The sequence below is a fragment of the Manis pentadactyla genome, chromosome 2 (assembly GCF_030020395.1).
Source record: "Manis pentadactyla isolate mManPen7 chromosome 2, mManPen7.hap1, whole genome shotgun sequence".
NCBI lineage: Eukaryota > Metazoa > Chordata > Mammalia > Pholidota > Manidae > Manis > Manis pentadactyla.
In genome coordinates, this window is record NC_080020.1 from 102,101,032 (window position 1) to 102,117,957 (window position 16,926).

The window sequence follows — 16,926 nt, forward strand, 5'->3', positions numbered from 1 at the left end:
GAGGATATAAACAAAGCCGAGATCTGCTACCAAAGGGTCAGGACACACAAATTGCTCTTGCATAAGATCCCTCAGCTATACAAGTGTTAGGTTGTGATGGCAGTGGGGTGGGGACAGAAATGCTGAGAAAGTCCCACTTCTGAGGTCCCGATGCACAGAGCCTGCCTAGACTGAGGCTGGACTGAAACAAAGAGAACCTACCCATGAAGAGCCTTGTACTAAGCAGTAGCAATCTACTGGTTGGTAGAGACAAGAACATGCAAAGAGGCACCCTGTAGGGTGTAGGTATACAGGACTTGATGAAAGGCAGTGTTAGCAGGAAAACTGGAAAAGATAAAACCCTCCAGCACCACAGGCCATGAAATAGAAACAAAATAGCAGCTGACCATTACTGGAGGAATTTGAAGTCTGTGGTACATTGAAAATACCTCAATCAGCAGTAAACCCAAGCTAAGTTCACATACTGAGTAGATGGACTGAACTCTCTACGCTAACAGTGTTTCGAAAGAAGAGGAGTGCCCTGTTCCACATATAAGTACTATTTACCTCTGTCTCTACTGCTTTTTTTTTTTACATAAAATATCCAAAATACTACAGAAAATTGAGACATAAAAAAATCAAGGAAAAGAAAACCTGACTTGTTGTCAAAAGAAAAGGTAGTCAATAGAACCAAAGGATAATCTCTCAAGCCAGAGAAGACACAAATTACAATTATGAATTTGAAGAATAAAAAGAAGTCATTGGTGTAGATCCTACAGACATTAAGAAGATACAAAGGGACTATTTCTACCTTCTCCATTTCTACTACTTCATGTACATAAATTTAATACCTTAGATGAAAAGGAAATATCCACTGAAAGGTACAAATTCCCAAAGCTCTTTGAAGAAAAAAAAAAAACCAGATGAACTAAATAGCCTTGTACCTATTAAATAAATTGAATTCGTACTTTAAAAAACTTTCCTATTGGTGATTTTTACTAAATGTATAAGGAAGAAACAATACCAACTTTACACAGAATCTTCTAGAACACATTTTATGAGCCAGCATTACTCTGACACCTAAACCAGATCAATAATCCTCAAGTACAAAGAAACAAAAGTCTTCAACAAAATATTAACCAATTAAATCATATATATATTATCATGAGTTAGAGTTTATCCCAGGATAAAGTTGGTTCTAATTGAAAAAGCAATCAGCATAATTAACCATAGCCATATAATAATTACCCAAAACCATACATTCATCTCCATAGATGCAGAAAAACATTTGATTGACTTGAACACCCATCAGTGATAGAGACTCTGCAAACTAAGAATACAATAAAACTTCCACAACCTGATAATAAATAGTATCTATAAAATACCATACTAAACCATGAAAGAATGTTTGCTCCCTAAAATAAGAAACAAAGCAAGGATGTCCACAAAACATATAGATTGGAAAGAAAGAAAAAAAAAGTCTTTATATTAAAATGACCTGATTATCAATGAAGATATTCACAAATAATTTATGAAAAAAATTAGAACTAATTAATGACATTTGCAAGGTCAGGACACAATTTTGAAAAAGAAAAAGTTGTAAGAACTATACTGCCTGATTTTAAGATTTACTATAAAGCTACAGTAATCAAAAGCATGTGGTATTAGAGAAAGAATAGACATATAGGTCAATTGAACCTAACAGAGAGTCCAAATTTACCAAATCAGGGTCTGTATTTTAACAAGATTCACATGTAATTCAATGTACATTAAGTTTGAGAAGCATTAGGCTAAAATAAGAAGCGCCAAAATGGTGTTAATCTACAATAGAAATGATCTCTTGTTGGTTAACTTCTCTTAAAATGATCCCACCATTCACTAGCTCCTCAAGTCCCCAACTTAGGTATTATCTTTCCCCTTTTCCTCACCCACCCCTCCCAGTTCATATCTGTCAGCAAGTTCTATTGGTTCGTACCTCACAATCAGGTCTCAATCCATCCAAGTCCTTCTCCCATGGCCGCCCTACTCCAAGCTGCCGTTTTCTCTCCTGTACTGACTACATGGCCTCCTGGTTTCTTTGCTGCCTCTCTTTCCCCTGCAGACCAATCATGAAACAGCCAGAGTGATCTTTGTGGATCTAGGGGGCAAGACAGAAAATAAACACATGAGTGAATAAATGAAAACAATTATTATTAATTGTAATAAGTGTAATGAAGGAAATCAACACAGTGATGTGATAAACAAAGAGGAGGCCTCTTGCCTCCTATAATAGGGAGTGTCTAAGTCAGCTTGGACTGTCAGAACAAAATACTACAGACTGGGTGGTTTGAACAACAGGAATTAATTTTCTTACAGTTCTGGAGGCTGGAAGTCCAAGAGCAAAGTCTCATCAGTGTTGGTTTCTGGTGAAAGCTCTCTTCCTGGCTTGTAGTCAGTCATTTTCCTTCTGTGTTCTCTCATGGCCTTTCCTTTGTGCCCAGACAGAGAGGGAGAAAGCACGTTGGATCTCTTCTTGTTATTAACAAGGACCCAGACCTATTGGATTGGAACTCCACCCTTATGACCACTTAACCTTAATTTCTTCTTCACAGGCTCTGTCTCCAAATACAGTCACATTAGGGATTAAAGCTTCAATTTATGGAATTGACAGGGGTGGGGAATGTGAGAGAGGAGACACCATTCAATCCCTGACAGGGAGACCGAGGTGGCTGTTCTGTGGAGGTAACGTCTGAGGATCTGAGGTTTGAGATGTAGCCAACCACATGAAGATCATGGTTGAGGGAACCCATGGGCATACGACACCTTCAAATATTGGAGAAAAAACAAATCCAGCTATTTACAGCTTGGTCGAGGTGGGATTTTATAATCAGTCCTGTCATATTTCAGACTTCTATTCAAAAGTCACTCTACCAGCATTTGAAACTGGCATTTGGACAAGGTAAAAAAAAAAAAAAATGCAAAGAGAAGAGACTAATTGCAGGCAGGTGGGAGTGCAGCTTAATTTCCAGTCCAAAACTAATACTTCTCACTGAAACTGGTTTGCTTAAAGCCACCTCCGTGAAGGACGACTTCTCAGGATGTCTCATTAAGTATTTAATGGCCATATGCCTACTCTATTGATGATGACTTAAAAGCATTACCCAATTCCACCATGAAAGAAAAAGCCTCAGAAAGTTCTAAAGGTCTCATTGACTGATGAGCATGGAGATACTTAGTCTTAGTCTGTCTAAGTCAACGGAAGAACAGTTGACATCACATGTCAGCAAAGACTTCTGATGGGTGCTGCCTGAAGGCTTCGCGGCTGCTGAGCGCTGTTTACTCAGCAGCAGCATTCGGCAGAGACTATGGTTGAGACGTGCTGCAAGGAAGGAAGAGGGGATGTGAAATCCTGAAATTCTTCCACAGTTTTTCAACCACACCCCGTTTTCATTATCACCAGCTGGGAGGTGAGCGGAGAGTACTACTAAATACCACAACAGGCATGATTTGTGCTTGATTCACTTTCCCCAGCCCAGTGTAATCATCAACAGCATCAGGACTCTGTGAACGAGCATCATGCTGAGTTCAGGCTGAAGGAAGCGTTGCTTTCATGTTCACTAAGATTCTCCATGTAAGTTCTAGGGTCACTTTTAGCAATCAAATGACCAAGAATCATATTTTTTAAAATTATCTTAAATATCCTTTTAATGGAGATTCTGTTTGTTAAAAAGAAATATATGAAAATAATACATACTATATGTTCTATAACCAATGGATAAGTTGTATTTTTCTTTGATAGAATCCTTGTTATACTCCTTTGGGATATATTATCATTAGTTGGTTTCCTCAACTAGTGGCCAAGGAAAATTAAAATTTAACTTCTCTGCATTCTGTGCTGATTCTACACATCTGTATGATAAATTAGAATAGGACCATGTGGCCTATCTAGTTTTCTGTGGTTTAATTTGTACTTGTGATTTAATTTAACATAAATTGGTGAATTGGCAGAGGTTTTTTTAAAATACCTCTGAAAATCATTTGATTATAACTACTACAATCAGAATCTTATGTTTAACATAATATGATATATTAAAATTGTCTACTTAAACATGAACATGAACTTTTAAAATCTGAGTATGTAAGATAGTACATATGTTTATTTAATTTACCTTTTTAATGAACTATGATTTTTCTTTTTATTAAAGTCATTAAGAATCATTTAAGCAATTATTTAGTGAAACAGATTAACTTAAAACTCCTACTGTGGACTGATCAATTTTAAGTGACAATTATTTAGTTGAAAAATCTATTTGCTGTAAATGTTTTAAAAAAAACCTGTATATTCTTCTTGATTTTCTCCAAGGACCAATTTTGGGATCTTTTCTGCTGTTAGTTTGTACTAATAATCTTTCTTTCTTGCAAATAATTCCAAGTTTACTTTATTACAGATGGTGTTCGTCTATAGCCAAAAATACTTGCCAAAATGCACCCTAGCTCAGTAAACTAGTTTAAAAAACATCTTTAATAAAAATAAACAGTCAAAAAACAGAGAATAACATGAATCAAAACCCCTAAGAGCAACATAACTGGCTGTTTTCACCTCACTAATCCTAGTTTAAAAAAAAATTATTCTAGAGTACAAACGTATAAGAAAGAGAAACTCATTTGTGTGACTGTATACATGATTTAATGGGATATGGTAACTGGAATGGCTGCCACCTGTGCTGTGTTAAAAACAGGATCTTGCACATCTTGTTAAAACTACACCAGGTAAAAGTGATCACTGAGTTTAATACAGTTTAGATTACCCAGTATGGGATAGTTTTGGCTGAAACCCTGGAGAGTTGGCTGAATAGATAGAAAAATTAAGTTTTCTGAACTGAGCATTTGTCTTTAGATTTTTGTATTGGCGTAAAGCTATCTAAAAAAAAAAAAATCTTGAATGATCTCCACTTGCCAGGCATCAAACTAGATATCAGTGAACTAAATATATGAGAAAAATTAAGTTTTCTGAACTGAGCATTTGTCTTTAGATTTTTGTATTGGCGTAAAGCTATCTAAAAAAAAAAAATCTTGAATGACCTCCACTTGCCAGGCATCAAACTAGATATCAGTGAACTAAATATATGTGTTATGTATATATATATATATATATATATATATACACATATATATGTATATCAATGAACAAAATACATATAGTCTGCAAACATTAATTAAAATATATAAACACCTGAAAGGTAGCTTCATTGATAAGATAGCTCATCAATTATATGGGCCATGAATAGCCTTTATAAAAAGATTGTTATTAGAATTTAAGAAAACGAAATATAGATTCCATTTCAAAAATAACGTGTTAAACTAGCAGTTTTAGGTTGTTCTGAACATGCACTGCCACCCAATGGAGATGTGCCCCAATGGCACCAGTTTGTAGGTGTGGAGACCATATATCCTCTTGAGGAAGTAATACTGTTGTACAAATTATTCAGTGTGGTGGTGGTGGTTTTTGTTTTTTTCTTCCCAGATTGCCCTGGGGGAGAGGGGTGGGGAACTTTAGCTAAGAATTTGTTATTCTTTAAACCCAGCAAAAAAGCCTCATTCAAAAATCTGATCTGGTGACATTAGTGAAGTAGTGAAATCACCTATGAATATCTTATGTGATAGCAAATAACATTAACCATCTCATAGAAGCATTACCAACATGCTAAAAATAACCTTGTCATATTATGTAGGAGTTGTATCATGAAGAATTGAGGCTGGGCAAAACCAACAGAATAGACCATAGGTCTTCTGGTCTGCAGGTCTCTAAATTTTCTGCCCAATTCTTTTTGTTGTTGTTGTTGTTTATGGTTTTGTAGAATCAGCCTGATTCTCGTGAATCAAGGGTAACGTGTAAAGGGTCTTGACTGCTTAAGAGGAGGAATGGATTAGAATGTTCCTCCCCTTCCTCCATCATGATTACTTGATCAATGTTCAAGGCTCTGACACAAAGTATATAAAGGGGTAAAAATGTAGAGCACCTCAAAAGTTCTTAAAATCGCTTGTATTTTAGGTGTTTTCTAGAGGATGTGAAACAGACACTTTCACATTTATATTGATTGAAAACTCCAGATAACCAGTATATTGTCCCATGGAAAGTTTTTAAATAAGAAGGTGCCCTGATGTCCCAGGCTTACTTTGTTTAGGAAATTCATCATTCAGGAAAAGTTAACTTCCAGTTCAGTGAGAATGTTGCTATGGAGGCTCTTTATGTCCTAAATTCCACCTCCACTTTTCACATAGGCCAGAGTAACAGAGGGGTCAGGGTACTGGATGGGGCTCCAACACATAGGAACTAGAGCTTCTTTCTGTAACTTTAGCTGTTAAGAAAGCCTGAGCTTAGTAATTCTGTCATGGACATGCTGAAACAGTTTTCAAGGCAGCAATTGCTTTATTGAATTTATCATTTGATCACCTTAACACCCCAGTCTCCAAAGGGAATAATTACCTATAATGTATCTTATGACTCTTGAAGTTATATTATGAAATGTGACAAGAGAGTTTAAATTGGTTTAATGAAAAAGGTTATGGTAAATTTCTGGTTTAGATTTCTTGAACAAGTGATTAAAGCCATACTCCATATAGGCTTTGTAGAGTTTTTCTGTTTATTCAAGATTCAGAAGTGACAAACATCATTTAGTCATTCAACAACATTTATTGCATACTTAACAAGTGCTCTGTGTAGATATCTTACAGATATGTGTACATATGGACATTAAGATGAGTAATGAGACAGAGTCTCTGCCTAGTCAGGGAGGAACACTGCCATGGCTTGGCCAGCATGTGCTGACTTACAGTCCAAGACAGATGTTAGTTTAAAATATGAAGCCCATGTTCTGGATACAAGAGTGGTAGACATTACATCAATTGATCATCAAATGAATTGGTACTTGTTGCTATAGTTAGAAATGACTCTGTTCCATTAGAAAAAGCTATTACATTTTTAACAAAAATTGTGCCAAGAATAGCATCTTTAGCAAGAAGAAAATTTCTGTGATCAAAGCAGATTACTTTAATAATGATAAAGCACTCTAATAAAAAGTTATAAATGTTGTATGTATGTAAGATACATAATGATACTCTAATGACAAATTAAACACTTGGGAATGCAGTTGCTCTGTTGGGTCCTCATAATAAATTTGTCTCAAAGGAAGTTGTTAGAAAGCTACGGGAGAATCTAGATGCCTAGTCAAGATAAAGGATCATCTGTCTCACTTGCAACTCACTAGGATTGAGAATCACTGGAGAAGTGCATGTAAATCTTGACCATGCTTTTGACTTGCCCAAGTTACAAAAGGATCTGTCCTACTCACTATTTATCTTACTCTTGGCCAAATTCTCCAAGTGCAGAAGTCACTTCCATCTTAATTCTTACAAGCTCCTCAGGGTACCAGTTAACAAATTCACTATTACATTAATAGCTCTCAAATGACCTTGGAGTTGAAAACTTTCTAAAATTGCCAGCTAACTCTCAGGGAGTAATTTATGAGGGGAACTGACTGGTTTTAATCTGTGTGGGGCGCACTCTGTAGACTGGAAGGTGAGTGGAGTAATAACTTCAGACTATTCAAATTTTGGATCTTGATTTACAGTGTTAGAGTTAACTTCAATTTACCTAATTTTATTCCATTATCTCTAACTTTGTCATCCATCATTAATAACACAATTACATGTTCACTATTTGTAGAACCCTCTGTCTTCCTTCTAGTTTTCTAACCCCTTTTAAGGGAGAGTTCTGTTTTCTTATGACAAAATTTATATCTGTTCTTTTCCCTCCCAGTGGACTGAGAAAACAAAGTGTTCTGAGGGGGGAGAAATGTTTAATGTGAAAAGATTTCTATTCTGTGACCTCATCTGGATTTTCTAATTTGGACAATATACAATAAAACTTGATTATTTTGGAGGATAAAAAGTAATGTGTTTGGATTGATTCCATTTATGATAAGTCAGTACTTTATGAATGGGCAAAAAACATAACTAATTAGGGTAAGAATATCACTGTTTCAAAAAACAATGCTATACTTCATATATACTCTTAGTAATAAAATGAAAACAACATTTTAAATATCAGATTTCTCCAGAACCAGCTTTATCCTCCTGTGGATCCCCACAGATCTGCTTGTAGAAAGCACCTTGCCCTTTCTTTTGCTTCTGAGGCTTTTTCTGTCTCCTTAAGACCATGTAATGTTACTTTTTGTTCCTTCCCATCGTCATTGCCTAATGACACCAAGTGCAGCCAACTTCCATCCACAAGGATCTGCGTTTGCCCATAGCTATGTCTCACAACTGTCCCTGATTTTTGTTCTCAGTTCTGTTCTCTGTGTTTGTTCTCAGCTGCAGCTTGTCCCTGGAACTATTCCCAGTTTTAGGAACTAGCCAGGAGAAGCTGACCCACAAGACAAGAGGAACAGAAGAGAGATTTCCTTGGTGTTTGCCAACTTTTCAGACCCATGGGGCTGTGGTAGTTGCAGAGGGAGCACATCAACTTCCAGCAATGCCCTTCCATTCTCATTACAGTCATTGGTCCCTCAGATTTTCACAAAAAATCCCATAAAGTAGATACTGCTTTAAAAGATAAGGAAACTGAGATTTCAAGGGGTTAAATCACATTCCCACAACAGCACGGCTAGTAAATCAGAGCCAGAATTTCAACCTAGGTGCACCTGACTCCAGGGATCATGCTCTTAGTTACTATACGTCACTGTGTCTTAGACACCCTAACATATAAACAACACTTATGACATCCAGATTTACCAGCTAAGACAAGCAAAATGCAATCTAAGTGACACAATCAGTTACATTTTATTTGATATATTTGGAGTTTAGAGCCTCTTGAATTTCACAAAGTAGCTAATTTATAGTAGCTAATCTTTCCAAGTAGTTATTATGTGCTAGGCAGAGATGTTTTACATATATTTTCTTATTTACAACACACAACCACTTTGTAGAAAGGCAAATACTATTATACTTGTACTGGAAAAAATTGAAAACAGAGGCACAGCATGCTTAAATAACATGCCCTAAATCAGACTGCTGGAAAGAACTGAGAGTTAAACTAGTTATTTATTATCTACTGTATTTTACCACTTCTGATAGAATTTAATGGCTTCCATTGTAAGTGCTTCCTATGAGGAGTATTATACATAGTGTGGTCTATGCATTATGCATTGAGTATTTGTATCAACCTGGAGAGGTAGCACTATTATCCACCCTTCACAGCTGAAGAACTCAAGGATAAGAGACTTTCAGTGATGCCTTGATAGGAAGTAGAAGAACCAGAATTTGGACCCAGTTCTGATTGATTCAAAGTTAATACTTATGGGAAATAATCTGAAAAATAAGAAGGCCATCCAATATGGTAGTGTACGAAGACCCTGAACTCACCTTCTCCTATGAACACACTGAATCTACACCTACACATAGAGCAGTTCCTCCTGAAGAACTGAGGGCTGTTTGAATACCTCCTATACAACAAATAATAAAGTGACCACATAAAGAAGAGTAGGAGAAATGGATACATGGTGACAATGGGAACCCACCCCCAATGTGGGGACCTATAGTAGGGAGGGTTATAACTGAGGGGCCTATGCACAGGCTCACCTGCCCTGGGACACAATGAAAATATAGTGATTTAAAGGACAACTAGACTATAAACAAAGGAAGTCATTTACTTAGCGTAGAGCATCCTCGAAACATGGGGAATTGCAGAAACTCTCTCTGTGGTTGGAAGTACTGATGAGCACCAGTTATCATGTTCCCCCTCCATCTTGATAGTATAGGTGGGAACAGGGCCTCAGGCATTCTAGCTGGCCTGCTAGGGCCACCTCAGTGAACCCTGGGCCACTGGCCCAAACCATCTGCAGCTGTCCCATCAAGGTGGCCCCAAGTCAGAGTGACCTGGAAACCCCTGGTCCACATCCTATCCAGATCAAGCCATACCACCAGGGTGGCCCTAGCACAGTATGCCCCAGGAGTCCCCAGTGCAGGATACCCCAGCTTGTACCTACTCCAGTGCTAACCATGCCAACAGGGTGGCACAGCATGCCCCAGGACCCTTTCAGCTGAAACCCGCTCCAGCTCCAGCTGTCCCACCAAGGCAGCCCTGATACGGCACACCCCAGGACCCTCACCCAGCACCTGCTCCAGCTCCAGCTTGCTTGCCAAAGATGCTAGACACAGGTGAAGTAACTAATAAAAAGTTCCAAATAGTGGTCATAAAGATGCCCACTGAACTTGGGAGAAGAATGGACAAACACAGTGGGAGCTTCAACAAAGAGTTAGAAAATATAAGAAAGAACCATCGAAAACTTAAGAATACAATAACTGAAATAATAAATAATGTGCTACAGGGCATCAACAGCAGATCAGATAATACTAGAACAGATCATGGAAATCACCCAGTCAGAACAGCAAAAAGAAAAAAAATTTATTTGAGGATAGCTTAAGGGATTTCTATGACATCATGCACACTAACATTTGCATTATTGGGATCCCAGAAGGGGAAGAGAGAGAGAGAGAGACAAAGGGGCAGAAAAATTATTTGAAGAAATAATGGCTGAAAAGTTCCCTAACATGGGGAAGAAAAGAGACATCCAGGTTCAGGAATAACAGAGAGTCTCAAAAAAAGTGAACCCAAAGAGATCCACACCAAAATATATTACAACCAAAATGGAAAAAGTTAAAGAGACACTCTTAAGGGCAGTAAGAGAAAATAGCTACATATAAGGGAAACACTGTAAGACTATCAGCTTATTTTTCAGCAGAAAATTTCTAAGCCAGAAAGGAGTGGCAGGATATATTTAAAGTGCTGAAAGGTAAAAAACCTACAATCAAGAATACTCTACCTGGCAAGATTATCACTAAGGATTGAAGGAGAAGTAAAGAGTTTCCCAGACAAGCAAAAATTGAAAGAGTTTGTCACTGCTAAACCAGCCTTGCAAGAAACATTAAAGGTTCTTCTTTAAGCAGAAAAACCCATAATTAGAAATTTAAAAAATATGAAAGAAAAAAATCTCACTAGTAAAGACAATTATATAGTAAAGGCAGTGGATCCTTAGCCACTTGAAAAGTTAGTATAAAGGTTAAAAGACAAAAATATTTATGATTAGCGGACATAATGTAGGGGGTGAGGGGCATGGGGAGGGATGTACAACACAGAGAAGACAAGTGGTGATTCTATAGCATCTTACTACACTGATGGACAGTGACTGTAATGGGGTATGTGGTGGGGACTTGATGATGGAAGGAGTCTAGTAACCATAATGTTGCTCATGTAATTGTAGATTAATGATACCAAAAAAAAGACAAAAATATTAAACTCAACTATAACTACAATAAGTGCTTAGAGGATACACAAAATACATATTGATGTATTACATCAATACATATTGATGTAAAATATGACATCAAAAACATAAAATGTGGAGAGGTAGTAAAAATGTGGTGCTTTTAGAATGTGTTTGAACTTAAGTGATTATCAACTTAAAACAGACTGATTGATATATGTACATATACCTCATCATAACCACAAACCAAAGCCTACAATAGATGCACAAAAACATAAAGAAAAAGGAGCCCAAACATAACACTAAAGAAAACCATCAAATCACAAGGGAATAGACCAAGAGAGAAGAAAGAACAGAAAATTACAAAAACAACCAGAAAGAAATTAACAAAATGGTAATAAGTACATACTTATCAATAATTATTTTAAGTGTAAATGGACTAAATGCTCCAATCAAGACAAAGTGACAAGTGCATTAAAAAAAACCCATCTATATGCTATCTATAAGAGACTCCCTTCAATAGAAGGTAAGAAATAATAAAAGATCAGATGGAAAATAAATGAAATAGAGACTAAAAAAGAAAAATAGAAAAGATGAACAAAACTAAATGCTGGTCTTTGGAAACATAAACAGAATAGGTAAACTTCTAGCCAGACTGATCAAGAAAAAAGAAAAGAAAAGACCCAAATAAATAAAATTAGAAATGACAGAGAAGTTACAACTGACACTGCAAAAATGCAAAGGATCATAGGAAAATACCATGAACAGTTATTTGTCAACAAATGGAAAACCTAGAAATGGATAAATTCCTAGAAATACAAAATCTTCTATGAAGAAATAGAAAAGCTAATAGACTAATTAAAGTAATGAGATTAGATCAGTAATTAAAAATCCATGCTCCCTCCACCCCCTCAAAAAAGTCCAGGACTATTTAAAGAACAGTTAATACCTGTCTTCCTAAAATTACTACAAAATAATTAAATAGGAAGAAAAACTTCCAAATCATTTCATGATGCTAAAACTACCCTGATACCAAAAGCAGTCAAAGACATGACAAAAATAGAAAATTATCAGCAACTATCCTTGATAAATATAGGTGCAAATATATTCAGCACAATATTTGCAAACCAAATTAAACAATATACTAAAAAGTACCACAATCAAGTGGGACTTATTCCATGGAAGCAAGGATGATTCAACATCCATAAATTAATTAACATGTACACTATATTAACAAAATGAAGGATGAAAACCATATGATCATCTCAATTGGTAGAGAATATGCATTTGACAAAATTCAACATCCATTATGAGAAAAATTCTCAGCAAAGCGGGTTTAGAAAGAATGTACCTCAATATAATAAAGGTCAAATATGATAAACCCACAGCCAACATCACACTCAATGGTGAAAAGCTGAAATAATTTCCTCTAAGATCAGGGAGAACAAGACAAGAATGCTCTCTCTTGCCACTTATATTCAACATAGTATTGGAAGTCCTAGCCTCAACAATTAGGCAAGAAAAAGAAAGGCATCCAAATTGGAAAAGAAGAAGTAAACATTATTTGCAGATGATGATACTATATATAGATAAACCTAAGGACTCCACCATAGAACTATTAGCACTAATAAAGGAATTCAATAAAATTGCAGGATACAAGATTAACACACAAAAATCAGTTATGTTTCTATACATTAACAATGAGTTCTCACAAAAAGAAATTAAGAACACAACCCCATTTATAATTGTATCAAAAAGAATAAAATACCTAGGAATAAATATACCCAAGGAGGTAAAGACCTATACATGGAAAACTATAAGACATTAATGAAAGAAATTGAAGATGACACAAATAAAAATAAAGCTATTCTATGCTCATGGATAGGAAGAATTAATATTGTTAAAATGTCCATACTACCCAAAGCAATCTAAAGATTCAATTACTATTCCTATCAGAATACCAATGGCATTTTTACAGAACTAGAATGAAGAATCTAAAATTTGCATGGAACCATGAAAGACCCCAAACAATCAAAACATTCTTGAGAAAAAGAACAAAGCTGAAGGTATCACACTTCCTGGTTTCCAACTATAACACAAAGCTATAGTAATCCAAACAGTTTGATACTGGCATGGAAACAGACATGTAGATCAATGGTAAAGAATAGCACCAGGAATAAACCCATACATATATGGCCAACTAATCTATGACAAAGGAGGCAAGAATATGCAATGGGGAAAAGACAGTCTCTTCAATAAATGGTGTTGGAAAAACTGGACAGCTACATGCAAAAGAATGAGACTGGCCCACTACCTTATACCATATAAAAAAATTAATTCAAAATGGATTAAAGACTTGAGTGTAAGATGTGAAATCATAAAACTCCTGGAAGAAAACATAGGCATTTTTTTGAAAACATAACATTTGACAAGAGTTTTAGCAATTTTTTTTGGCCCAGCCTCCTCAGGCAATAGCAACAAAACTTAAAATAAACAAATGGGATTACATCAAACTAAAAAGTTTTGGTACAGAGAGGGAAACTATCAGCAACAAGTAAAGGTAACCTACTGAGTGGGAGAAGATATTTTTCAATCATGCTTCAAATAGGTATTAATATTCAAAATATACAAAGAACTTACACAATCTAATATCCCAAAACAACAATAACAACTGATTGTTTAAAAAAATCCCACATGATTAAAAAATGGGCAGAAGAATTGCATAAACATTTTTCCAAAGAAGAATACAAATAGCCAACAGGCATATGAAAAGATGCTCCACATCACTAGTCATCAGGAAAATGCAAATCAAAACAACAATGAGGTATCACCTTAGACTAGTCACATGGGTTATTATGAAAAAGGCAAAAAGTAACATCTGTAGATAAGGATGTACAGAAAATGGAACCCTGTACACTGTTGGTGGGAATGTAAATTGGTATATTTACTATGGAAAAGTGTGGAGGTTCCTTTAAAAATTAAAAATAGTAATAATACCCAACTCAGAAAGTCCACTTCTGGGTATTTATCCAAAGAAAATGAAAACATCAATTAGAAGAAATATATGCATCTCTGTGTTCATTGAAGCATTATTTACAATAGGTAAGATAAGGAAACAACCTAAGTGTCCATTGATAGATGAATAAATAGAAGATGTAGTACAGTGGAATATTACTCGGCCATAAAAAAGAATGAATTCTTACCATTTGTAACAACATGGATGGGCCTACAGGGTATTATGCTAAGTGAAATAAGTAAACAGAGAGAGACAAATACTGTATGATTTCACTTATATGTGGAATCTAAAAACAAAATGAAAAAACAAAACAAGACAGAAATGGACTCACAGACACAGGAAACATACTGTTGGTAACTGTTGGTACCAGAAGTGGGGATGGCTTGGGTGTTGGGCAAAACAAGTAAAGAGAATTAAGAGTAACAAACTTACAGTTTGTTAAGTAAATGAATTATTTATTGTTAAATAAATAAGTCATGGGGTTGTAATGTATAGCATAGGAAATATAGTTAATGTAATAACTTTGTATGGTGACAGATGGTACTAGATTTATCATGGGGATTATTTCATAATGTATAAAAATATTGAATCACTATGATGTAAAACTAAAACTAACCGGATATTGAATGTCAATTGTACTTCAACTTTTAAAAAATGAAAAAGTAAATTAGAAGTTCCAGATACTACTTTTAAAATTGCTGAAGAGATTTTTAAAAACTCCATTTTCCTGGCAAGTCCTTTCTTCTTGGGTTTCACTTGAGACCTCTATATCACTCTGCTTATGAGCAACACTATTTGGAAGATGTAATGTTTGGATCATAAAAAAAAGATTGGACTAGATTCTGCCTATTGGTCATAATTAAAGAGTCATGGCATTTGCATTTTATTTTTACCTTCTATTAGAGGGATTATACTATCCATCTTAATACTTTAACTCTTAATTGTACACATGTTGACTGTCATAGGCAGACCATTAAAATGCCTGTCCCATGCCACTTACTCCATTTTTGAGGAGTCCAAAAACCTTTCTACTATGAGTGGCTTCCAGTCACCTAAGGCTATCTAATATGTCTGCTAATATAAGTCTCCTGGCTTTCCTGGAAGTGCCACCATCTTGTTTAGTGGTGCTATTAGAGTGACCTAGTATGGTTATTGACCTGATAATCTCCTCTGTGGTCTTGCTATAACCTTTTTGGCTACAGAGTCTGTCTTGGATGCTATTTGCAAATGTATAAAGTTTTACTCCATGCTTGGAAATGGCAGGTTCCTATTTGGGAATGAAAAGTACTGATTTTTGTTACTTGCTCTTTTTCTCTCCCTTCAGGCCAGATTTTGGACAATTTCCCTGTTTCATACTATAATTCCCAATTGTATCGGCATTTGTATTTCCAAGTTGAATCTCATTTCACGATTTTCTGCCATATTTCTAGCCTCTATTTTCCATGGTGCATTATACCGTCTATCGTTACAATTTTAAACAGCTGCCAGCTTAACACATTTATCAAACCATCAGGGGATACAGTTTACTCCCCACCCTCTACCAAACCATGAATAAAGATATTAAATTAACCTGGTTTCATTCCAATACCATAGAGACCTTACTGGATACCTTCCCCCGTCCAGGGATGGCCATTTATCACTGATTTTGGATGTGGTACACTGGCTTGCTTTCAGCCCATGTGACAGGGGCTCCATACAAATAATTCTACTTCAAGGGAAATTTTTGTGTTGCAATATATTAGCTGTGATATTAAAGATTGGTTCTATTAGGTCTACTGAATTCTTCCCTTCACGCTAATTTTGGTAATTCATTCAAGAGAGGGATTAAGTGTGCCTGGCATTATGCACATTGTATTTTGCTTAGAGTTCCATTATTCCAGATGTTCAGAATAAGCAGCTGTGGGCACTTTTGAGGAGAAAAGTAAAATATTCCCAGGAACCCCACTGTGTGCATAAATGTTGGAAGTAGTTGATGACTATGAATATACATATATATATATATGTGTGAATTTATATATGTCTATTCATATATGTGCTTTGAGAAAGCAAATGGTGGCGTGTGAAGCAGAACTACAAAAGAAAGCATTAAACAGGTTGTCAAGAGATCTCCCTTCTACTCCAGGCTCTGACACTATATAGCTATTTAACCCAATTTAAAACAACTGATCTTGTCAAGTCTCTGTGTCTTCATATGAGAAATGTCTAGGTGGGTCAAAATTATTTCTGGTGTCCAATGTGGCATCTAAGTGTATGGCTGCATTTTCTCTTACTTTTAATCTTCAAGTTTTTTTTATATCAAAGCAAACATCATTCCTTTGAGATAGCCTGGGCAAACTCATGTTGTATCTGACTATCTTTTTTTCTGTAGCACTAGATTAGGGGATTCAGGCTTTCTTGGTATTTGATTCTGGAACCAAACTATAGATTGGAGAAAAAAGTGGTGGTTGGGAGTGGGGGGGGGGGGGGTGGTTGTCAATACCATTTCTGGCAGAACAGAGAGCTTTGTCATATATGCCAGGCTGTAAGGTTTATACCACTTTTAAGTTTCATCCTAAATGTTCCTGACAAAATGGAACTTCTTTGCTTCTGCAGAGGTTCTACCTTAGATATTCAAGAATTTTAGATCTG

The 16,926-nt window shown here is 35.9% G+C and overlaps 1 long non-coding RNA gene across 2 annotated transcripts in view; it reads right to left on the reverse strand.

Moving 5' to 3' along the window:
• The window catches only part of LOC118919943 (uncharacterized), a 171,214-nt gene that overhangs the window by 114,777 nt on the left and 39,511 nt on the right, over positions 1–16,926 (reverse strand). For both annotated transcript variants that reach the window (XR_005027725.2, XR_005027726.2), the window contains exon 2: positions 1,955–2,116. This is a non-coding gene — a long non-coding RNA (uncharacterized LOC118919943). The remainder of the gene's footprint in view (positions 1–1,954; positions 2,117–16,926) is intronic.